Below are 15331 nucleotides of genomic sequence, written 5' to 3' on the forward strand. Positions count from 1 at the left end.
TCATTACTATCTTGGCATTGAAGTAACCCAACATCCAAAGTCCATATTTCTTTCTCAAAAGAAATACATTGGAGATTTGTTAAACAGATTTGGCATGACAGAGTGCAATCCCCTTTCTACTCCAATGGAACAAAACTTGAAGCTCACATCTATTGAAGGAAAGGAACTTGAGGATGCAACAAAGTATAGACAGCTTGTAGGAAGTCTCATCTACCTCACTACTACCAGACCAGACATTTCATTTGTTGTTGGAATCCTCTCCAGGTTTATGGAAAAGCCTTGTGAGGGACATTGGTCTGCTGCAAAAAGAGTTCTAAGGTACTTGAAGGGAACTCAAGACCTTGGAATCAAGTATACACAGGTGGACGACTTCAACTTGATTGGATACTCTGATTCAGACTTCGATGGAGACAAAGAAACTGGGGTATCTACTTCAGGATATGCTATGAGTCTTGGATCGGGAGCTGTCTCCTGGAGATCACGCAAACAATCAGTACCAGCAGATTCCACAACAGAAGCAGAATATGTGGCAGCAGCTGAAGCAACGAAAGAAATTGTGTGGCTCAGGAAAATTCTTGAAGATTTGCAAGTAAAACAAATACAATCTACTCCACTCATGATTGATAACACATCTGCAATAAAGTTGGCCAAGAATCCAAAGTTCCATGATCGTACTAAGCACATCAATACTAAATATCATCTGATCCGACATCATGTTGAGGCCAAAACAATCCATCTCCGTCATTGTTCCACAAATGAGCAAATTGCAGACATCTTCACCAAAGCGCTTGGAAGAGAAAAGCTTGAAAGATTCAGAATGATGCTTGGACTCACCAACATCCCTTCAGATTAAGGGGGGGAATGTTGACACCTAATCTGAAACGGATGAGGTGAAGCTGGACAGTCATCTAGAAGATGAACTGATCCGTTTTGTGTATGTATAAATATAGTTGTCTAAAGAATAAAATTAATCAGTTGTTTCTTGCGCTCATTAATTGCTGGAGTTACCCTGGCCTGACATTGGGTAATGGCAAGCTCATTAATATTTGGACTGATAAAATCATGAGCGAAGAACCTTTGGGTGAAGTCCAAGAGCTGTCTGAGCTTCGAAGCTGGACGTTAAATAGTGGCATCAAAACTTTGTGGGATATTTCTAGTTGGAAGGATAATTCGTGGGTAGGCTGGAAGAAGCCTCAAATGCCGGATGCTCTAGATCAGGCGTGGTCATTCCTACTGACTAAGCTGAAGGGAATGAGCCCGATGAGCATCAGGAAACAAGACAAGAGAGGTTGGGGCTCTCTAACTGGTTCTTATACTATTGCACAAGGCTATGCACAGCTCAGGAAAATTCCCCATGTCCCTTGCTACCCAGCGACTTGGCGAGGACTCTGGAGGCAGAAATGTGTGCCAAAAATCGATTTTTTCAGCTCGCTGTTGTGCCACAATAGCATTTTAACGGAGGATAGACTGAAAAAGAAAGGCTTCCTAGGCCCTTCCAGAGGTAATCTTTGTCTAGAAAATGAGGAAAATGGCACTCATTTATTGTTTGAATGCAGGTTTGTCAAGAGTATTTAGGCTGATGCGTTTTCCTCATGGGGATCCTCTGTTTGTCTACCAAACATGGTTGTTGGATACTTTGTTGATTGGGCTCATCTCTATCCCGGAAAACTCCCCAATAACAACTGGTTCAAGGCAGCTTGGATGGTTTATCCAAAATTCATTTTCTGGCAAATATGGATTGAGTGCAACCACAGAATTTTTCAAGAAAAAGCGCAAAAGGGTAACCTTGTTTTGTCAAAAGCCAACGACCTGCTCAAGGAATTTCTCGGTGAGAAATTTGAGAAGCTGGGAAAAAATAACTTAAATCCTCAAGAACTGGCGTGGGGGAGCAAGCTCGGCCTTCAGTTTTCTGAGGAGGAGAGACAGTTCCAAACTATGAAAAACTGGCAGATCAGGCTTGCTGAGGGCGATTTCTGCATTTGGCTCCATAATTGTGACAGTTCTTCCTTGTTTTTTGATGGGGCTGCCAAAGGCAATCCAGGAATTGCTGGGGCTGGGGGTGTCAGATATGCTTGGGGCCTGGGCCACAGTACAAACATGCAAGTTTAGGCCATGGCTTTATTGCAGGGTCTTAAGCATTTACAGGCTCTTGGTATTGAGAAAGCCAATATTCTTGGTGACTCCTAATCCTTGATTCGAATTCTTGTGGATAACACGTCCCCGAGGGACTTTCGGCTAGCAAGAGTGGTTTCCAGAATAAGGAAGCTAGTTGGTTCCTTTCTTCAGGTGAATTTTTTCCACATTCTTCGGCAGAATAATAAGGAAGTGGATGCGGAAGCCAACAAAGCAGTCCTCCTTCCTGCAGGCACCCGAATAAGAGACGGGGTTGAAGATTGGGATCCAATCCCTTAATTCTGTTTCTCATGTATTACTGTCTTTTACTTCAGCAGTTTGTCTGTATTCACAAGCATGGGGAAATTAGGGAAATAGGCTTGACTAACGGAGCTAAGAAGATTCAAAATATTAAGGTTAGGAAGGCAGTTTTTCTATATGTTGAGGATAGCCGGTTCATGGGCTTCCTAAATGTAACCAGCCAGCAAGCTTTGGATTTCCTTTAATACAAACTATATCCATTTTCGTTAAAAAAACAAACATCAACAATATCTACCATTTTTCTCCAGAAAATCAAGAAACTCGAACAAGTTTTCTTCAATGGGGCGATAGTGGCCACTATGTGGCTAGATGACCTGTATAAACAAAGCAAATAAAATGTCACCATAAAAAAAAACACCTTAGAAACTTAGCATTCAACCCTCAGGAAAATCTTAGGCACAATCATGCTAAATAAGTTACATGCTAAATGGAAAGAAAAAGACAACATATAATAAATAATGTATGACAGTTGGCTGGAAAATTGCATCACAAAAGAAAAAAAATCTCCTTTGATTACCCATACATATTTAAAATTTCTCCTATTTAACAGTCAAGAAGAAGGTCAACACACCTCTCTTTCAGCTCCTCAACAACTAGCATTAGCCCATTATAACAGTACAATATGATGCCCAACCAAGAAGTACTAAATCTGAAATGAAATGATGGTGACCATGGGTGCAAATCAACCCTGAATTTTTTTCCAGAATCAAGCTTCAAACCTGCAATTTTATCTTCAACCCCAAATACAAGTTTCTCCACAATGAACTCTTTCCAATGCTCCAATATTGAATGCTCTACTAAAATATTGCTTTTCCTTAACATATGTGCCATTATAGAGGCCTCTCCACACAATGACCCTTTAAAATAGGGCTGATACATCATAAATAACATTATAATAATGCCAGACATATGCATATCATTTTTTAAGAAACAAAAACAATATTAAGATACAAATGCATGTGAAAAATTGTTCCATCAATATAACAAAGATTAATTGAATTAAGGAAGCACTTTAAGTTTCAACTAGAAAATAAAAAATAGATATTAAAGGCTCAGATGCATTTAAATACATATTATAAAATTTTATAAAGTGTTACGTTTTCTGGCCCTTACCATCCACCATGTTCAATAACATCCTTTGCAGAAGCATCCAACATGCCAACCATTGAAGGATGCACACAAATTTTCTCCAGAGATATACCTTTTGTATATTTGGACTAAGATCCAAAAAAAAAGGAGGCGCACCATTTAGATTATTGTTTGATGATAAACTTCCTCACCGATATCTTCAAAGTAGCCAACAATTGCATTGATCAAAGAAAAAATATAATAAAGAATTCTTACCTGTAAGTATTGTTTAGGCTAGGGAATTACAAGTTTGTTGAGAACATCATAACCAATGAATGAGTTTTGCATGATAAATATCAAAAAATAAGATGGAAGCTAAAACACACCCAGGCAAAAATAGGAAGAGCATGAAACAACTATGAGAGGTGGCGCTAAATATAAGAGAACCAAAAAGTACCAAAACAAGAATATAGACGTAAAAATGAAGATTTGTCAAATTCATGCATTAGTTATACTTGCATGTTTCCCAGGATGAAATCAAACCCAAATAATAAGATCCATCCAAGTTATAACAGTCATAAGCAGATCCAACTGCAATTTTCTTCCACTCATACATGTAGGAAAACACTATAAGACATGGGTCATAGTGGGTTACATGGATTCTCACTAATCAAGAGGGTGAAATAATATATTGTTAATATTTCCATTCTGAACTACCTCTTTGATTCATTTCCTATGCTTCACCTTTGATAGGGAAATCCAACTAGGAAGAAAGGTGTGCTATGAGCATAACCCTATTGATTTCCATAACAAACAAGAAGATTGGCTATCCTATAAATGAATATCAATGGTTTCTAGGGATGCCAAAAGCAATCCATGAGGAATCACCAACGCCAACATAGCATTTTAAAACCAGGGTATTGTTTATTGCAACCATATTCGAAAAAATGACCAAAATACTAATAGTTTTAACTTTTAGTGTAGAGGAATCATAATAGATTTCTATATTAGTTGAGGTTATTTACCAAGAAATTCTTTGTACAATCCTACTAAGACGCAACATTATGATGAACATTCTGTTGGAGAGAGACTAGACACGTTCAGGGGAGGGTTGTTGACTTTCTTCCACTTTTATTAGCAGTGCTAGCTTCAACAACCAATGGACATGTGCTCCTTTAGGGAGTTCATGAGAACCTTAGGATCTTTTCATTGACCCATGAAAATGACTTCAATATCCACCAATCACATAATTCTCAGCACTTAATCAAAGGCAATTCCTTCACCCTCTATGCTTGATCATTATAGCAAACAAGGCCACATTGAGCACTAAGTGATTTTAATATGGAGACTCCATGACTACTAGGCTGAGCCAAAATCTGGGTATCTGGACATCATTAGGTGAAAATCTACTCTAGTGATGACTGTTGCATGTTTGTTCTATGTAACTCTGAGCATGGTTGTTGTAGTGGTTACTCCACCATAAACAAATCCTGCAATTCTCCTGCTAGCTTTGAACCCTTTTTTTAATTTTCGCATAAGAAAAAAAATTGTTGATATAATCCTTTCTAGTATAGATCTGCTCTAAGGGTCTGAAGCCATATTGGATGGCTGAGTATAATTTGCAAGCTTATCTTTGGTAAGAAAGTCTTGCCACCAATGTTATTGTTCATACCTTTGCTTTGGACAATCTGATGTGAATACTAAAACTAAGAGTATTGGAATGATGCATTCCAACATCAATTCTCGTTTGTGGAACTTACCTTATCAAACAGTCTTCGTATCCTTGTAGCAACACACAAGACGTACTCAAATATAGGATTTGGCATTGTCAATTGCAATGGAGTAAATCTCACCTTCTAGAGCACACAGAAAATGTATTCATTGCTAGGGTTCAAATGAGCTCCATACTGTTAAAAGAACTCACTTGGCAGGCAAGAGTGAAATCTACCACAAAATTCATAAATTGGTGTCTTCCAGAATTGGTTTTCGCTTCATTGAAAGCATTGTATCTTTCATTATCACTGAGGCATGGAAACTAGACAAGTTCAGGGGAGGGTTGTTGACTTTCTTCCGCATTCATTAATAGTGTCTGCTTCAACAACCAATGGACATGTGCTCCTTTAGGGATTTCATGAGAACCTCAAGATCCTTTCATTGACCCATGAAAATGAATTCAATATCCACCAATCACATAATTCTCAACACTTTATCAAAGGCAATGCCTTCACCCTCTATGCTTAATCACTATAGCAAACAAGGCCACATTGAGCTCTGAGTGATTTTAATCTGGAGACTCTCTGACTACTAGGCTGAGCCAAAATATGGGAATTTGGACATCATTAGGTGCAAATCTACTCTAGTGATGACTGTTGCATGTTTGTTCTATGTATCTCTGAGCATGGTTGTTGTAGTAGTTACTCCACCATAAAAAATCCTGCAATTCTCCTGCTAGCTCTGAACCCTTTTTTAAATTTTCGCATAAGAAAAACAATTGCTGATATAATCCTTTCTGGTATAGATCTTCTCTAAGGGTCTGAAGCCATATTGGATGGCCTAGTATAATTTTCAGGCTTATCTTTGGCAAGAAAGTCTTTCCACCAGTGTTATTGTTCATACCTACGCTTTGGAAAATCTGATGTGAAGACTAAAACTAAGAGTATTGGAATGATGCATTCCAACATCAATTCTCATCTATGGAACCTACCTTATCAAATAGTCTTGGTATCCCTATAGCAACACACAAGTCGTACTCAAATATAGGATTTGGGATTGTCAATTGCAATGGAGCAAATCTCACCTTCTAGAGCACACAGAAAATGTATTCACTACTAGGGTTCAAATGAGCTCCATATTGTTAAAAGAAATCACTTGGCGAGCAAGAGTGAAATCTACCACAAAAGGAATAAATTGGTGTCTTCCAGAATTTGTTGTGGCTTTATTGAAAGCATTGTATCTTTCATTATCACTAAGACATGGAGACTAGACACGTTCAGGGGAGGGTTGTTGACTTTCTTCCACTTTTATTAATAGTGCATATGTTAAAATTGGCAACTAGGGCCAAACTCCACATGGGTCATCTTATTTATGATAGATGATATTTTTCTTGGATTCCTCTCTCCGAGAGGTATAGGATTGATCTAAAGATCATCCGATTCCGACATGTGAAAATGGAGATATGAATTTATTTGTATTATTGACAAATTGTCAAGGTCGGCCAACAAGCAAAACAGGCATTTTAACCCCTAGCTCATCCTCAACGTTGCATATAAAAGGAGGAGACCTCTAGTCATTATTTCATCATCTCATCTCATCACATCTCTCTCTCCTCACTTGATTGGGTACGCAAATCTGGCAGCTTTCTCTCACATGTGCAAAGGAAGGAGGACGTTTTCTATTGACTACATTGACCAGCATTGACCAACATTGACCGAGCTGTAGGGAGGCTTTCTAGGGCTGCGTTGACCAGCATTGACTGCGGATTTGAGTGAGGAAATTATGTTTGGGCAGGCCGCAATTCTGGGCACGAATTCCAAGGCTATTTGACCCCTACATTGATCAGTGTTCATTGTCCTAGGGCTGGTTGCAGGGTTGACTTCTGTTGACCAGATTTGACTGGACATTTTCGGACTATTTTGGACTATTTGGGTTTGCTGTTGGAGGCCGAAGTTGACTGGGTTTGACCAAGCTGCTTAGAAGAAGAATTATACCCTGTTTGACCAATGTTGACTTTTCTGGTTAGGGCTTTTCTGCTGTTGTCATAAATGATCAGATTTGTAAATTTGTATTATCTCTCTCTACTGAACTATTGAAGAATATAAGAAGAATTGATCAAGGGTTTCCCCACATTGGGGTTTGTCCTTGGCCGGTGCCACATCTTGTGTCCTCTTGTCTTGGCTTGTTTTCTACTTTTTAATTTTATGTTCTATCTGCATTTTACTATCATGCTGATGTGATTGCTAAACTGGATATTGATATTGGGCTAATAAATAAATTGAAGTAAATTGCTCTTAAGCATAGAACATACCAAAAATTAACAACACGCTTCAACAACCAATGGACATGTGCTCCTTTAGGGAGTTCATGAGAACCTCAGGATCTTTTCATTGACCCATGAAAATGACTTCAATATCCACCAATCACATAATTCTCAGCACTTTATCAAAGGCAATGCCTTCACCCTCTATGCTTGATCACTATAGCAAACAAGGCCACATTGAGCTCTGAGTGCTTTTAATCTTGAGACTCTTTGACTACCAGGCTGAGCCAAAATATGGGTATCTGGACATCATTAGGTGCAAATCTACTCTAGTGATGACTATTGCATGTTTGTTATGTGTATCTCTGAGCATGGTTGTTCTAGTGGTTACTCCACCATAAAAAATCCTGCAATTCTTCTGCTAGCTCTGAACCCTTTTTTAAATTTTCACATAAGAAAAACAATTGCTGATATAATCCTTTCTGGTACAGATCTGCTCTAAGGGTATGAAGCCATATTGGATGGCCAAGTATAATTTGCAGGCTTATCTTTGGCAGAAATTCTTTCTGCCAGTGTTATTGTTCATACCTATGCTTTGGACAATCTGATGCGAAGACTTAAACTAAGAGTATTGGAATGATGCATTCCAACATTAATTCTCGTTTGTGGAACCTACCTTATCAAATAGTCTTGGTACCCCTATAGCAACACACATGTCATACTCAAATATAGGATTTGGGATTGTCAATTGAAATGGAGCAGATCTCACCTTCTAGAGCACACAGAAAATGTATTCACTGCTAGGGTTCAAATGAGCTCCATACTGTTAAAAGAACTCACTTGGCAGGAAAGAGTGAAATCTACCACAAAAGTCATAAATTGGTGTCTTCCAAGATTGGTTGTGGCTTCATTGAAAGCATTGTATATTTCATTATCATTGAGGCATGGAGATTAGACACGTTCAGGGGAGGGTTGTTGACTTTCTTCCACTTTTATTAGTAGTCCCTTCTTCAACAACCAATAGACATGTCCTCCTTTAGGGAGTTCATGAGAACCTCAGGATCTTGTCATTGTCCCATGAAAATGACTTCAATATCCACCAATCACATAATTATTAGCACTTTATCAAAGGAAATTCCCTCACCCTTTATGCTTGATCACTATAGCAAACAAGGCCACATTGAGCTCTAAGTGCTTTTAATATGAAGACTCTCAGACTACCAGGCTGAGCCAAAATCTGGGTATTTGGACATCATTAGGTGCAAATCTACTCTAGTGATGATTGTTGCATGTTTGTTTTGTGTATCTCTGAGCATGGATTTTTGTAGTGGTTACTCCACCATAAAAACTCATGCAATTCTCCTGCTAGCTCCGAACCCTTTTTTAAATTTTCGTATAAGAAAAACAATTGTTGATACAATCCTTTCTGGTACATATCTGCTCTAAGAGTCTGAAGCCATATTGGATGGCCGAGTATAATTTGCACGCTTATCTTTGGCAAGAAAGTATTTCCACCAGTGCTATTGTTCATACATATGCTTTGGACAATCTGATGTGAAGACTGAAACTAAGAGTATTGGAATGATGCATTCCACGATCAATTCTCGTTTGTGGAACCTACCTTATCAAACAGTGTTGGTATCCCTTTAGAAACACACAAGTCGTACTCAAATATAGGATTTGGGATTGTCAATTGCAATGGAGCAGATCTCACCTTCTAGAGCACACAGAAAATGTATTCATTGCTAGGGTCCAGACGAGCACAAAAGTCATACGTTGGTGTTGTTAACACCCAGGTTGTTCCCTATCACTCCCAAGGGAATACGGCCGGGGTAACCACTAACCAATCTTTGGATCACAGTTTCTAGCCAAACTGTAATCAGAGAGGCCTCTCTCTTTATGATTTGTCTCTGTTATGATGGTGATTTAGGCTAGCTATTATGCTCAGGTTTTGGTTTATGTTTTGGTTGAAGGATTTCTTTCAGGTCTTATGATATAGTGTTCAGAGAGTAAAATACCATTGGGCAATGGAGTCTGGATTTGTGAAGTGCCTAGAAATGAAGAATTGATGGTGCTCAAACTTCAGGGCCAATATTGTATTTCAGACAAACAAATTTAGTTTAAATGGTGATGTATGTCAACCAACAGAAAGCAATTAAGAATTTTCTATTAAGCTGGTGAGGTGAAAGTGAAACACGCTGCACAGGAGCAAACTTGAATTCCTGTGACAAAGGCCACTGTGAAAGATGTATTCTGAAAGTGTAGCAGTTAAGAATTACACTTATCAAGATTTCATCTGAAGAACACATTCATTAACAACGCAGATTGAACTCAGGGTATTCATTGAATAAATCCTGAAGTTATTCTTTTTCCTTGTTGCTAAACATTTAAAATTGGATAACATATGGAATTTAACAAACAAAATACATAACATAGAGAGTTACAGAGACTTATTGTATGGTGAAATACACAGGAATCCAGCAGTGATCAACAGACACCAGAACGCATTCAACACCTCAGAAATCCGAGAAATTCCATCACTTTCTTTATTAACTTCTGAAAGGATTACAGCATAAGAACTTCTTCATGAGAAATCAACAACAACCCTTTGCAAGCTCATGCAAAGGGAAATTTATAGGAATGCGTATACAAAATATCTCAGGCATTGAGTCATCTGAGAGAGAAAATATCTACATTACTTCGTTTAGAAAGTAGACAAGAAGTTATTACAACTTTGAATGCAGCATAAATGCTCTTCAAGTCTGTCAGAGGATAATTTTGACCTTTGGAGGTCACTGAGTCAGTTGCAACGCTTTACTTTACTGCTGATAGATATGTCTTTATAATTGCCACGTTGTATTTTCTCGGTCCTGCCACCTGTAACTGTGCTTGCTGCTGTGGTGACCGAACAGCTTTGCTGAGTTGGCTCAGCTTCTAACCTTTACTGCGTGCTGATTTTGTCAAACTGTGCTTCATAACAATTCATATTTCTTTTTTAAAAAACAAAAATTTGGTGGATGGCCCGTTGTTTACAAAATTTTCTGTATTGCATTTGTCCACCAGTCCTGTGTAGGGAGTTGATGCTTGAGAATTGCATCCATTGTCTCCTCTGCTTCTGTATATTTATAAAAATTTGGGGCCACATCAAACAAGTGCATGATTTCATTCATTATAAAAAATAGATTCTCTATCTTACCATAGAAAATCTGTCTTGTAATAGGCCCTGTATCATCTGAAGTGTTGGCCTTCTCATTGATCTGGGTTGAAGAAAAAATATTCACTCTTTTGGCATACTGTTCATGGGTGAATAATTTCCCTCCGCTATTCAGTAAGCTAGGGAGTCCTCTGTTCTGTAATATCTGAAATCTCTCCATGAATCTGTTCACCTCAGTTTGCATATCCTGGGTTCTTCTTTCCAATGTCTGCACCAGATTTCTCAGATTAATAACCCTCATGATCATTTGGATAGTCTCAGTTCTGTTTGTAATTCCCATGGTAGCTAACTGAGAACTTGTTTTATGGTTAAGAACATTGATCATTCTGGTGGCCACTTCAAGCATATTGCCCAATAAAGCTCTTGATCTGCGAACTTCCTTCTGTGCCTTTGGGATGAGCTCTAATTGCTCATGGATTGTCCCAATATATTTCCATTGATTGGTAATAGATTGGCCAATATTGGACCATATCATTGCTCTGATTTCAGACACAATTTTGTCTAGTTTGAGCTCATTTTCCAGCTCCTTGATCCTGTCTTTAAGGGCTTTGATTTCCTTGCCCTTTTCTGCCACTTCGCTCTTTGATTTGTCATGTCTCTCATTTACCTTGGCTAGCTTTTCCCTGGTTTCATTTAACTCTGTCATTTGAGCTTCCAGGACTTGGATTTCATTCCTTAGTTTTTGCATATCCAGGCTCTGGGCCTGCTCTGTGGTTGTCGGTGCAGCTGAAGTAGATGTCACTGTCTGTTCAGTCTGTTGAGGAGGAGGAGCAGTGATAGGAGCAGTTTCCTCAAGATTGATAATCTGAGGAGGAGGCTGTGAGGTTTGGCCCTCTTCTTTTTGTTTCAAAGCTGCTTGCAGGGCCGCTTGTGCAGCCTCAGATTCTCCCAATTTCTCTTGTGCTTGCATAAGCTATTTATAAATGGAAATCAACAAGGCCGTGGTATCCTGCTCATGCCTTTGTTGGGCTACCTCATCTTTCTAAGGGTGAATGGTAGCTGGGAGTTTGATTTTCTTTCTCAAGGCAACCATGTCAGCATCCCTCAACTTCAAGATTTCCCTTATTCCTTTAATGTCTTTGGGATCATGCCCAATTTCAATGATAATATCTTCCAAGGACCTTATTCTGTTGTCCTTTGCCTGTGATGATGCTCTCTCCAATTCAAGTTGAGAGGCTGTATTATTGAGGCTGCTCTTTAGCTTGTAGTTTTCTAGAGTGGTGTCTGCCAAGGAGGCATACACCATCTCACCAGTCTGTTTGTGCAGCTCAATTTTATCCATTGGATGTATGTCCTTGGCTAGGACCTCCAGATTGGTTCTTAGATAATCTGAGGAAGATTGGGGCTGCAGCGCTGTTGGCACAAGATGGCTCATGGTCATTTTGCCTTCTTGCACATCAAAGGCAGACATCAATCTTTGTTGATTAGAGGGAGCCATCTTTAATAGATGATTGTATAGTTGTATCTTGATAGGTTCACTCCTCCTTTTGATGTCTATAAATTGTTGTTTGATGCTTATTTCTCCTTCTCTTTGCTGGCTGGAGGAGCTGACCTCCCCTCCCATAGTCCTGTCCTGTTCCTGCTGGAAGGAACTTGCTGAAGCTTCTCTGCTTGGTGGGCCCATGCCCAATGCCTGTCTTATTGATATATCCTCTTCAGGAAAGTCATTCAACCTTTGTCTTTTCTCTCCCTGGTTTATTGATGATGTCAGGGGAGTTTCTCTATCCCTTTTTCTGCTTATGTCCTCCTTCTGTGGAGTTTGAAGGACCGAGGTATCAAATGTAGTTTCAGGCCTAGGGGGCGCTCTGTGTTGAGCCTGCTGCCTGGTGGTAGTTGGAGTATCAACCATTCTTTCTTGTTGTAAGGGCTGCTGTCCTTCATGTGGCCCTTCTTCTTGCTGCATTTCTTCTTGTTGTTGTTGTTCCTGCTGCTGTACTTCTTTATTTGCCTGCTCTTGAGTCATTTGAGGTGGCTGCTCCTTGCCATGCAGTGATTGTTCTGCCTCCATTTCCTTTTCTTTACCCTTGCTAGATGTCTTTCCAGCAGCTCTTGTAGTTTGTTGTTGGGCAGTTGAGGAGGATGAAGCTGCTCCAATTTGTGTGCTCGGAAGTGAGCTTACCTCTGAATAAAACTCAAGGTTAGCCATTTTCTTTATATTTCTTAGAGCTCTTTGATTTAGCTCTTCTTGAGTAACAGCTTCTTCTAAAGTCCCTCTCCTCCATTTGCTTTGGTTGGCATGTTTTTCTATGTGAGGGAGACTGCAATGATCATAAGCATACATTTTGTATTTGAGCCTCCTCAAGGTAATGAAGTGGTTTGGGTCATAGGGTTTCCATAAGAAGTTGGTGTTAAGACCAAGGCCCCCAAGAATTCTATCTGCTTCCTTCCACCCTTCATCCCTTTCGTTATAGAGAAAATGGCCAAGTTGACTTTTGACCTTTAACTGTGCCTTCTTACCTTTCCCTGAAAAATGGAACATATCCACATAACCGAACTACCTGAAGTATTCTAAAGAAAATAGCCTCATAGGCACATATTTGGGTAGTCTAAATGGAGGCAAATCACACCCATATATCCTGATGATGGTATGGTGTTGGTAGAAGTACCAATCCCCAATGCTATATGCTTTTGACAGATGAAGAACTCTCTGCATGTCATCGGTCAATCTTGGAGGAGGTGAGCCCAATAGCAGAGTCATGGATGGATGGATAAAGAGATCAATGAACTCACAGTAGGTGTATGGAGAATAGAAACTACAGTGAAAAACAGATGTCCAGTACACTACAGATCTCAGATTGCCCTGTGCATCCTCTCTCTTCATTGGAAAGGAGAACTTCTCATGCTGGAAGTATAGGAGCAAATAATATATATAGGAGGTGTATTTAAACACCCTTTCTATTGACAGGTTCATCAATTGCTCATGCATCTTGTCTGATATATATGTGGCATAGTCATAGCAGACTGGTTTTTTTCCTGGAGAAAACATGAGCATCATATGCAGAATAGTTTCATCTACATATTCAACTGAGTCATATCCCAGGATGGGACTGATCATATCAACAAGGTCCTGGCCCAATTGATTAAGGTAAACATAATTGATGGGAGGACTTTTTACAGTGTCAGATTTGATAAACAGCTGGTTGAGTTTAATAATCTGGGCCTCTGTCATTCGGGCTCCCTGCACTATCAAATCCACTAGTGATAGAGGGACCAGCTTCTTCTCTGTCTTGAATTGCAACATCTCCCTGATGGCCTCAGGGGTGATATAAAATAGACTTGTGCCTGAAGGGTCAAGCACTGCCCTCTGGGAAGCATCATAGTATGAAGCACATAGGTGGATTAGCTCAGGGAATTGGTTGACCTGAGGAAGCTTGAAGATTGGGAGGAAGGAATCCCAAATTCCCAAGATGTCTGTCCCATTTTCATGTTTGATTTTTATTTCATTCAATACTTGAATATGGAATCTGCTCTGGCTTAGCATTTCTTCTGAGATTTTATAGTCTAAGTCTGCTAAAGGCTTCCAGTCTAATTCTCTTTGAGGAGCATTCAGGGGAGCCACATTGAGGGCTATGGGAGCCACGGTGGAATCCATGGTTCCTTTTAGGATTCTGTTCTTTAAGGGCCGGTGTTACTATGCAGAGTAACACAAAAGGAGCTTCTTCTGAGGAAAATGGGAATTTATGAGGACAAAGAGTGGATAGGAAAGGTTGCAGTAATTGAAATACTGCTTTTGAACCAAATAGAACAGTAGAAATACTGGGCAGAGTTTGCTTTGTGGTGAATTTGTTTCTTGCAGGTAGTTGATTCACGATTGCGCGAACCAACGAGGAATTTCCACTGAATTTGCCCAATGTGGCCTCCTAAAGGTGTAATGGTAGCACTGGTATGGTATGAATGCTGGTACAGTGTACTCTACCGGTGAAAATGGAGTTTTCAGGTCTGTTCACAGGCTATTCTCGGAATTACGAAAAAATGGACTTGCGGAGTGATAATGGAGAATACCTGGTGAATCTCAGCGGTTAAAGTTGCGAATGCACGAGTAATGGACGCTCTAGCGGTCTGGAAATTTCCTCAGCAGGCTGGTGCAAGTTTTATACGTAAATTGCATGCAGAACGAACAGTGCAGCTTTTGCCGAAAAATAGCAAAAAACGCGAAATTTTCAGTCTAAATATGGATTTTGGCGATTTTGGCGCGTTTTTGTGCTGACGTCAACATGACGTCATAGGTGGGGTCAGGGTCGGATGACGTCAGCATGACGTCATCAGGCCAGGTGGCGGGCTCTGATTGGTCCACGGGGATGGTGAGGTGGCAGGACAAGTCGGCCAATGGTTGAGCGGGAGGTTGACGTGGCGGCATAAGTAGCAGTGACGTGGAGTAACGGGGAAATGACGCGGTGATGACGTAATGCAAATGGAATGGGGGAAACCGGAAACCGTAGGCGGTTTCATATCGCACCGCTTACGGTACGGTGGCGGTAAGTGTCAGTTGTACCTCCGATGAGCCGTGGAGGGGATGCGTGGCTACCGCATGACGTAGTCAAAATACGGCCGTCGGAAGATATCGCCCGGACAGAGGATCTGCTCCGATGCAGTGATGGCCGTCAGATCTGGGGGGCATGATCGGACGGCTATCGGAGGGT

This window comes from Pinus tabuliformis, chromosome 3_2 (assembly GCF_031772625.1).
Source record: "Pinus tabuliformis cultivar Carrire ecotype Pingquan chromosome 3_2, CPIR1, whole genome shotgun sequence".
Taxonomy (NCBI): Eukaryota; Viridiplantae; Streptophyta; class Pinopsida; order Pinales; family Pinaceae; genus Pinus; species Pinus tabuliformis.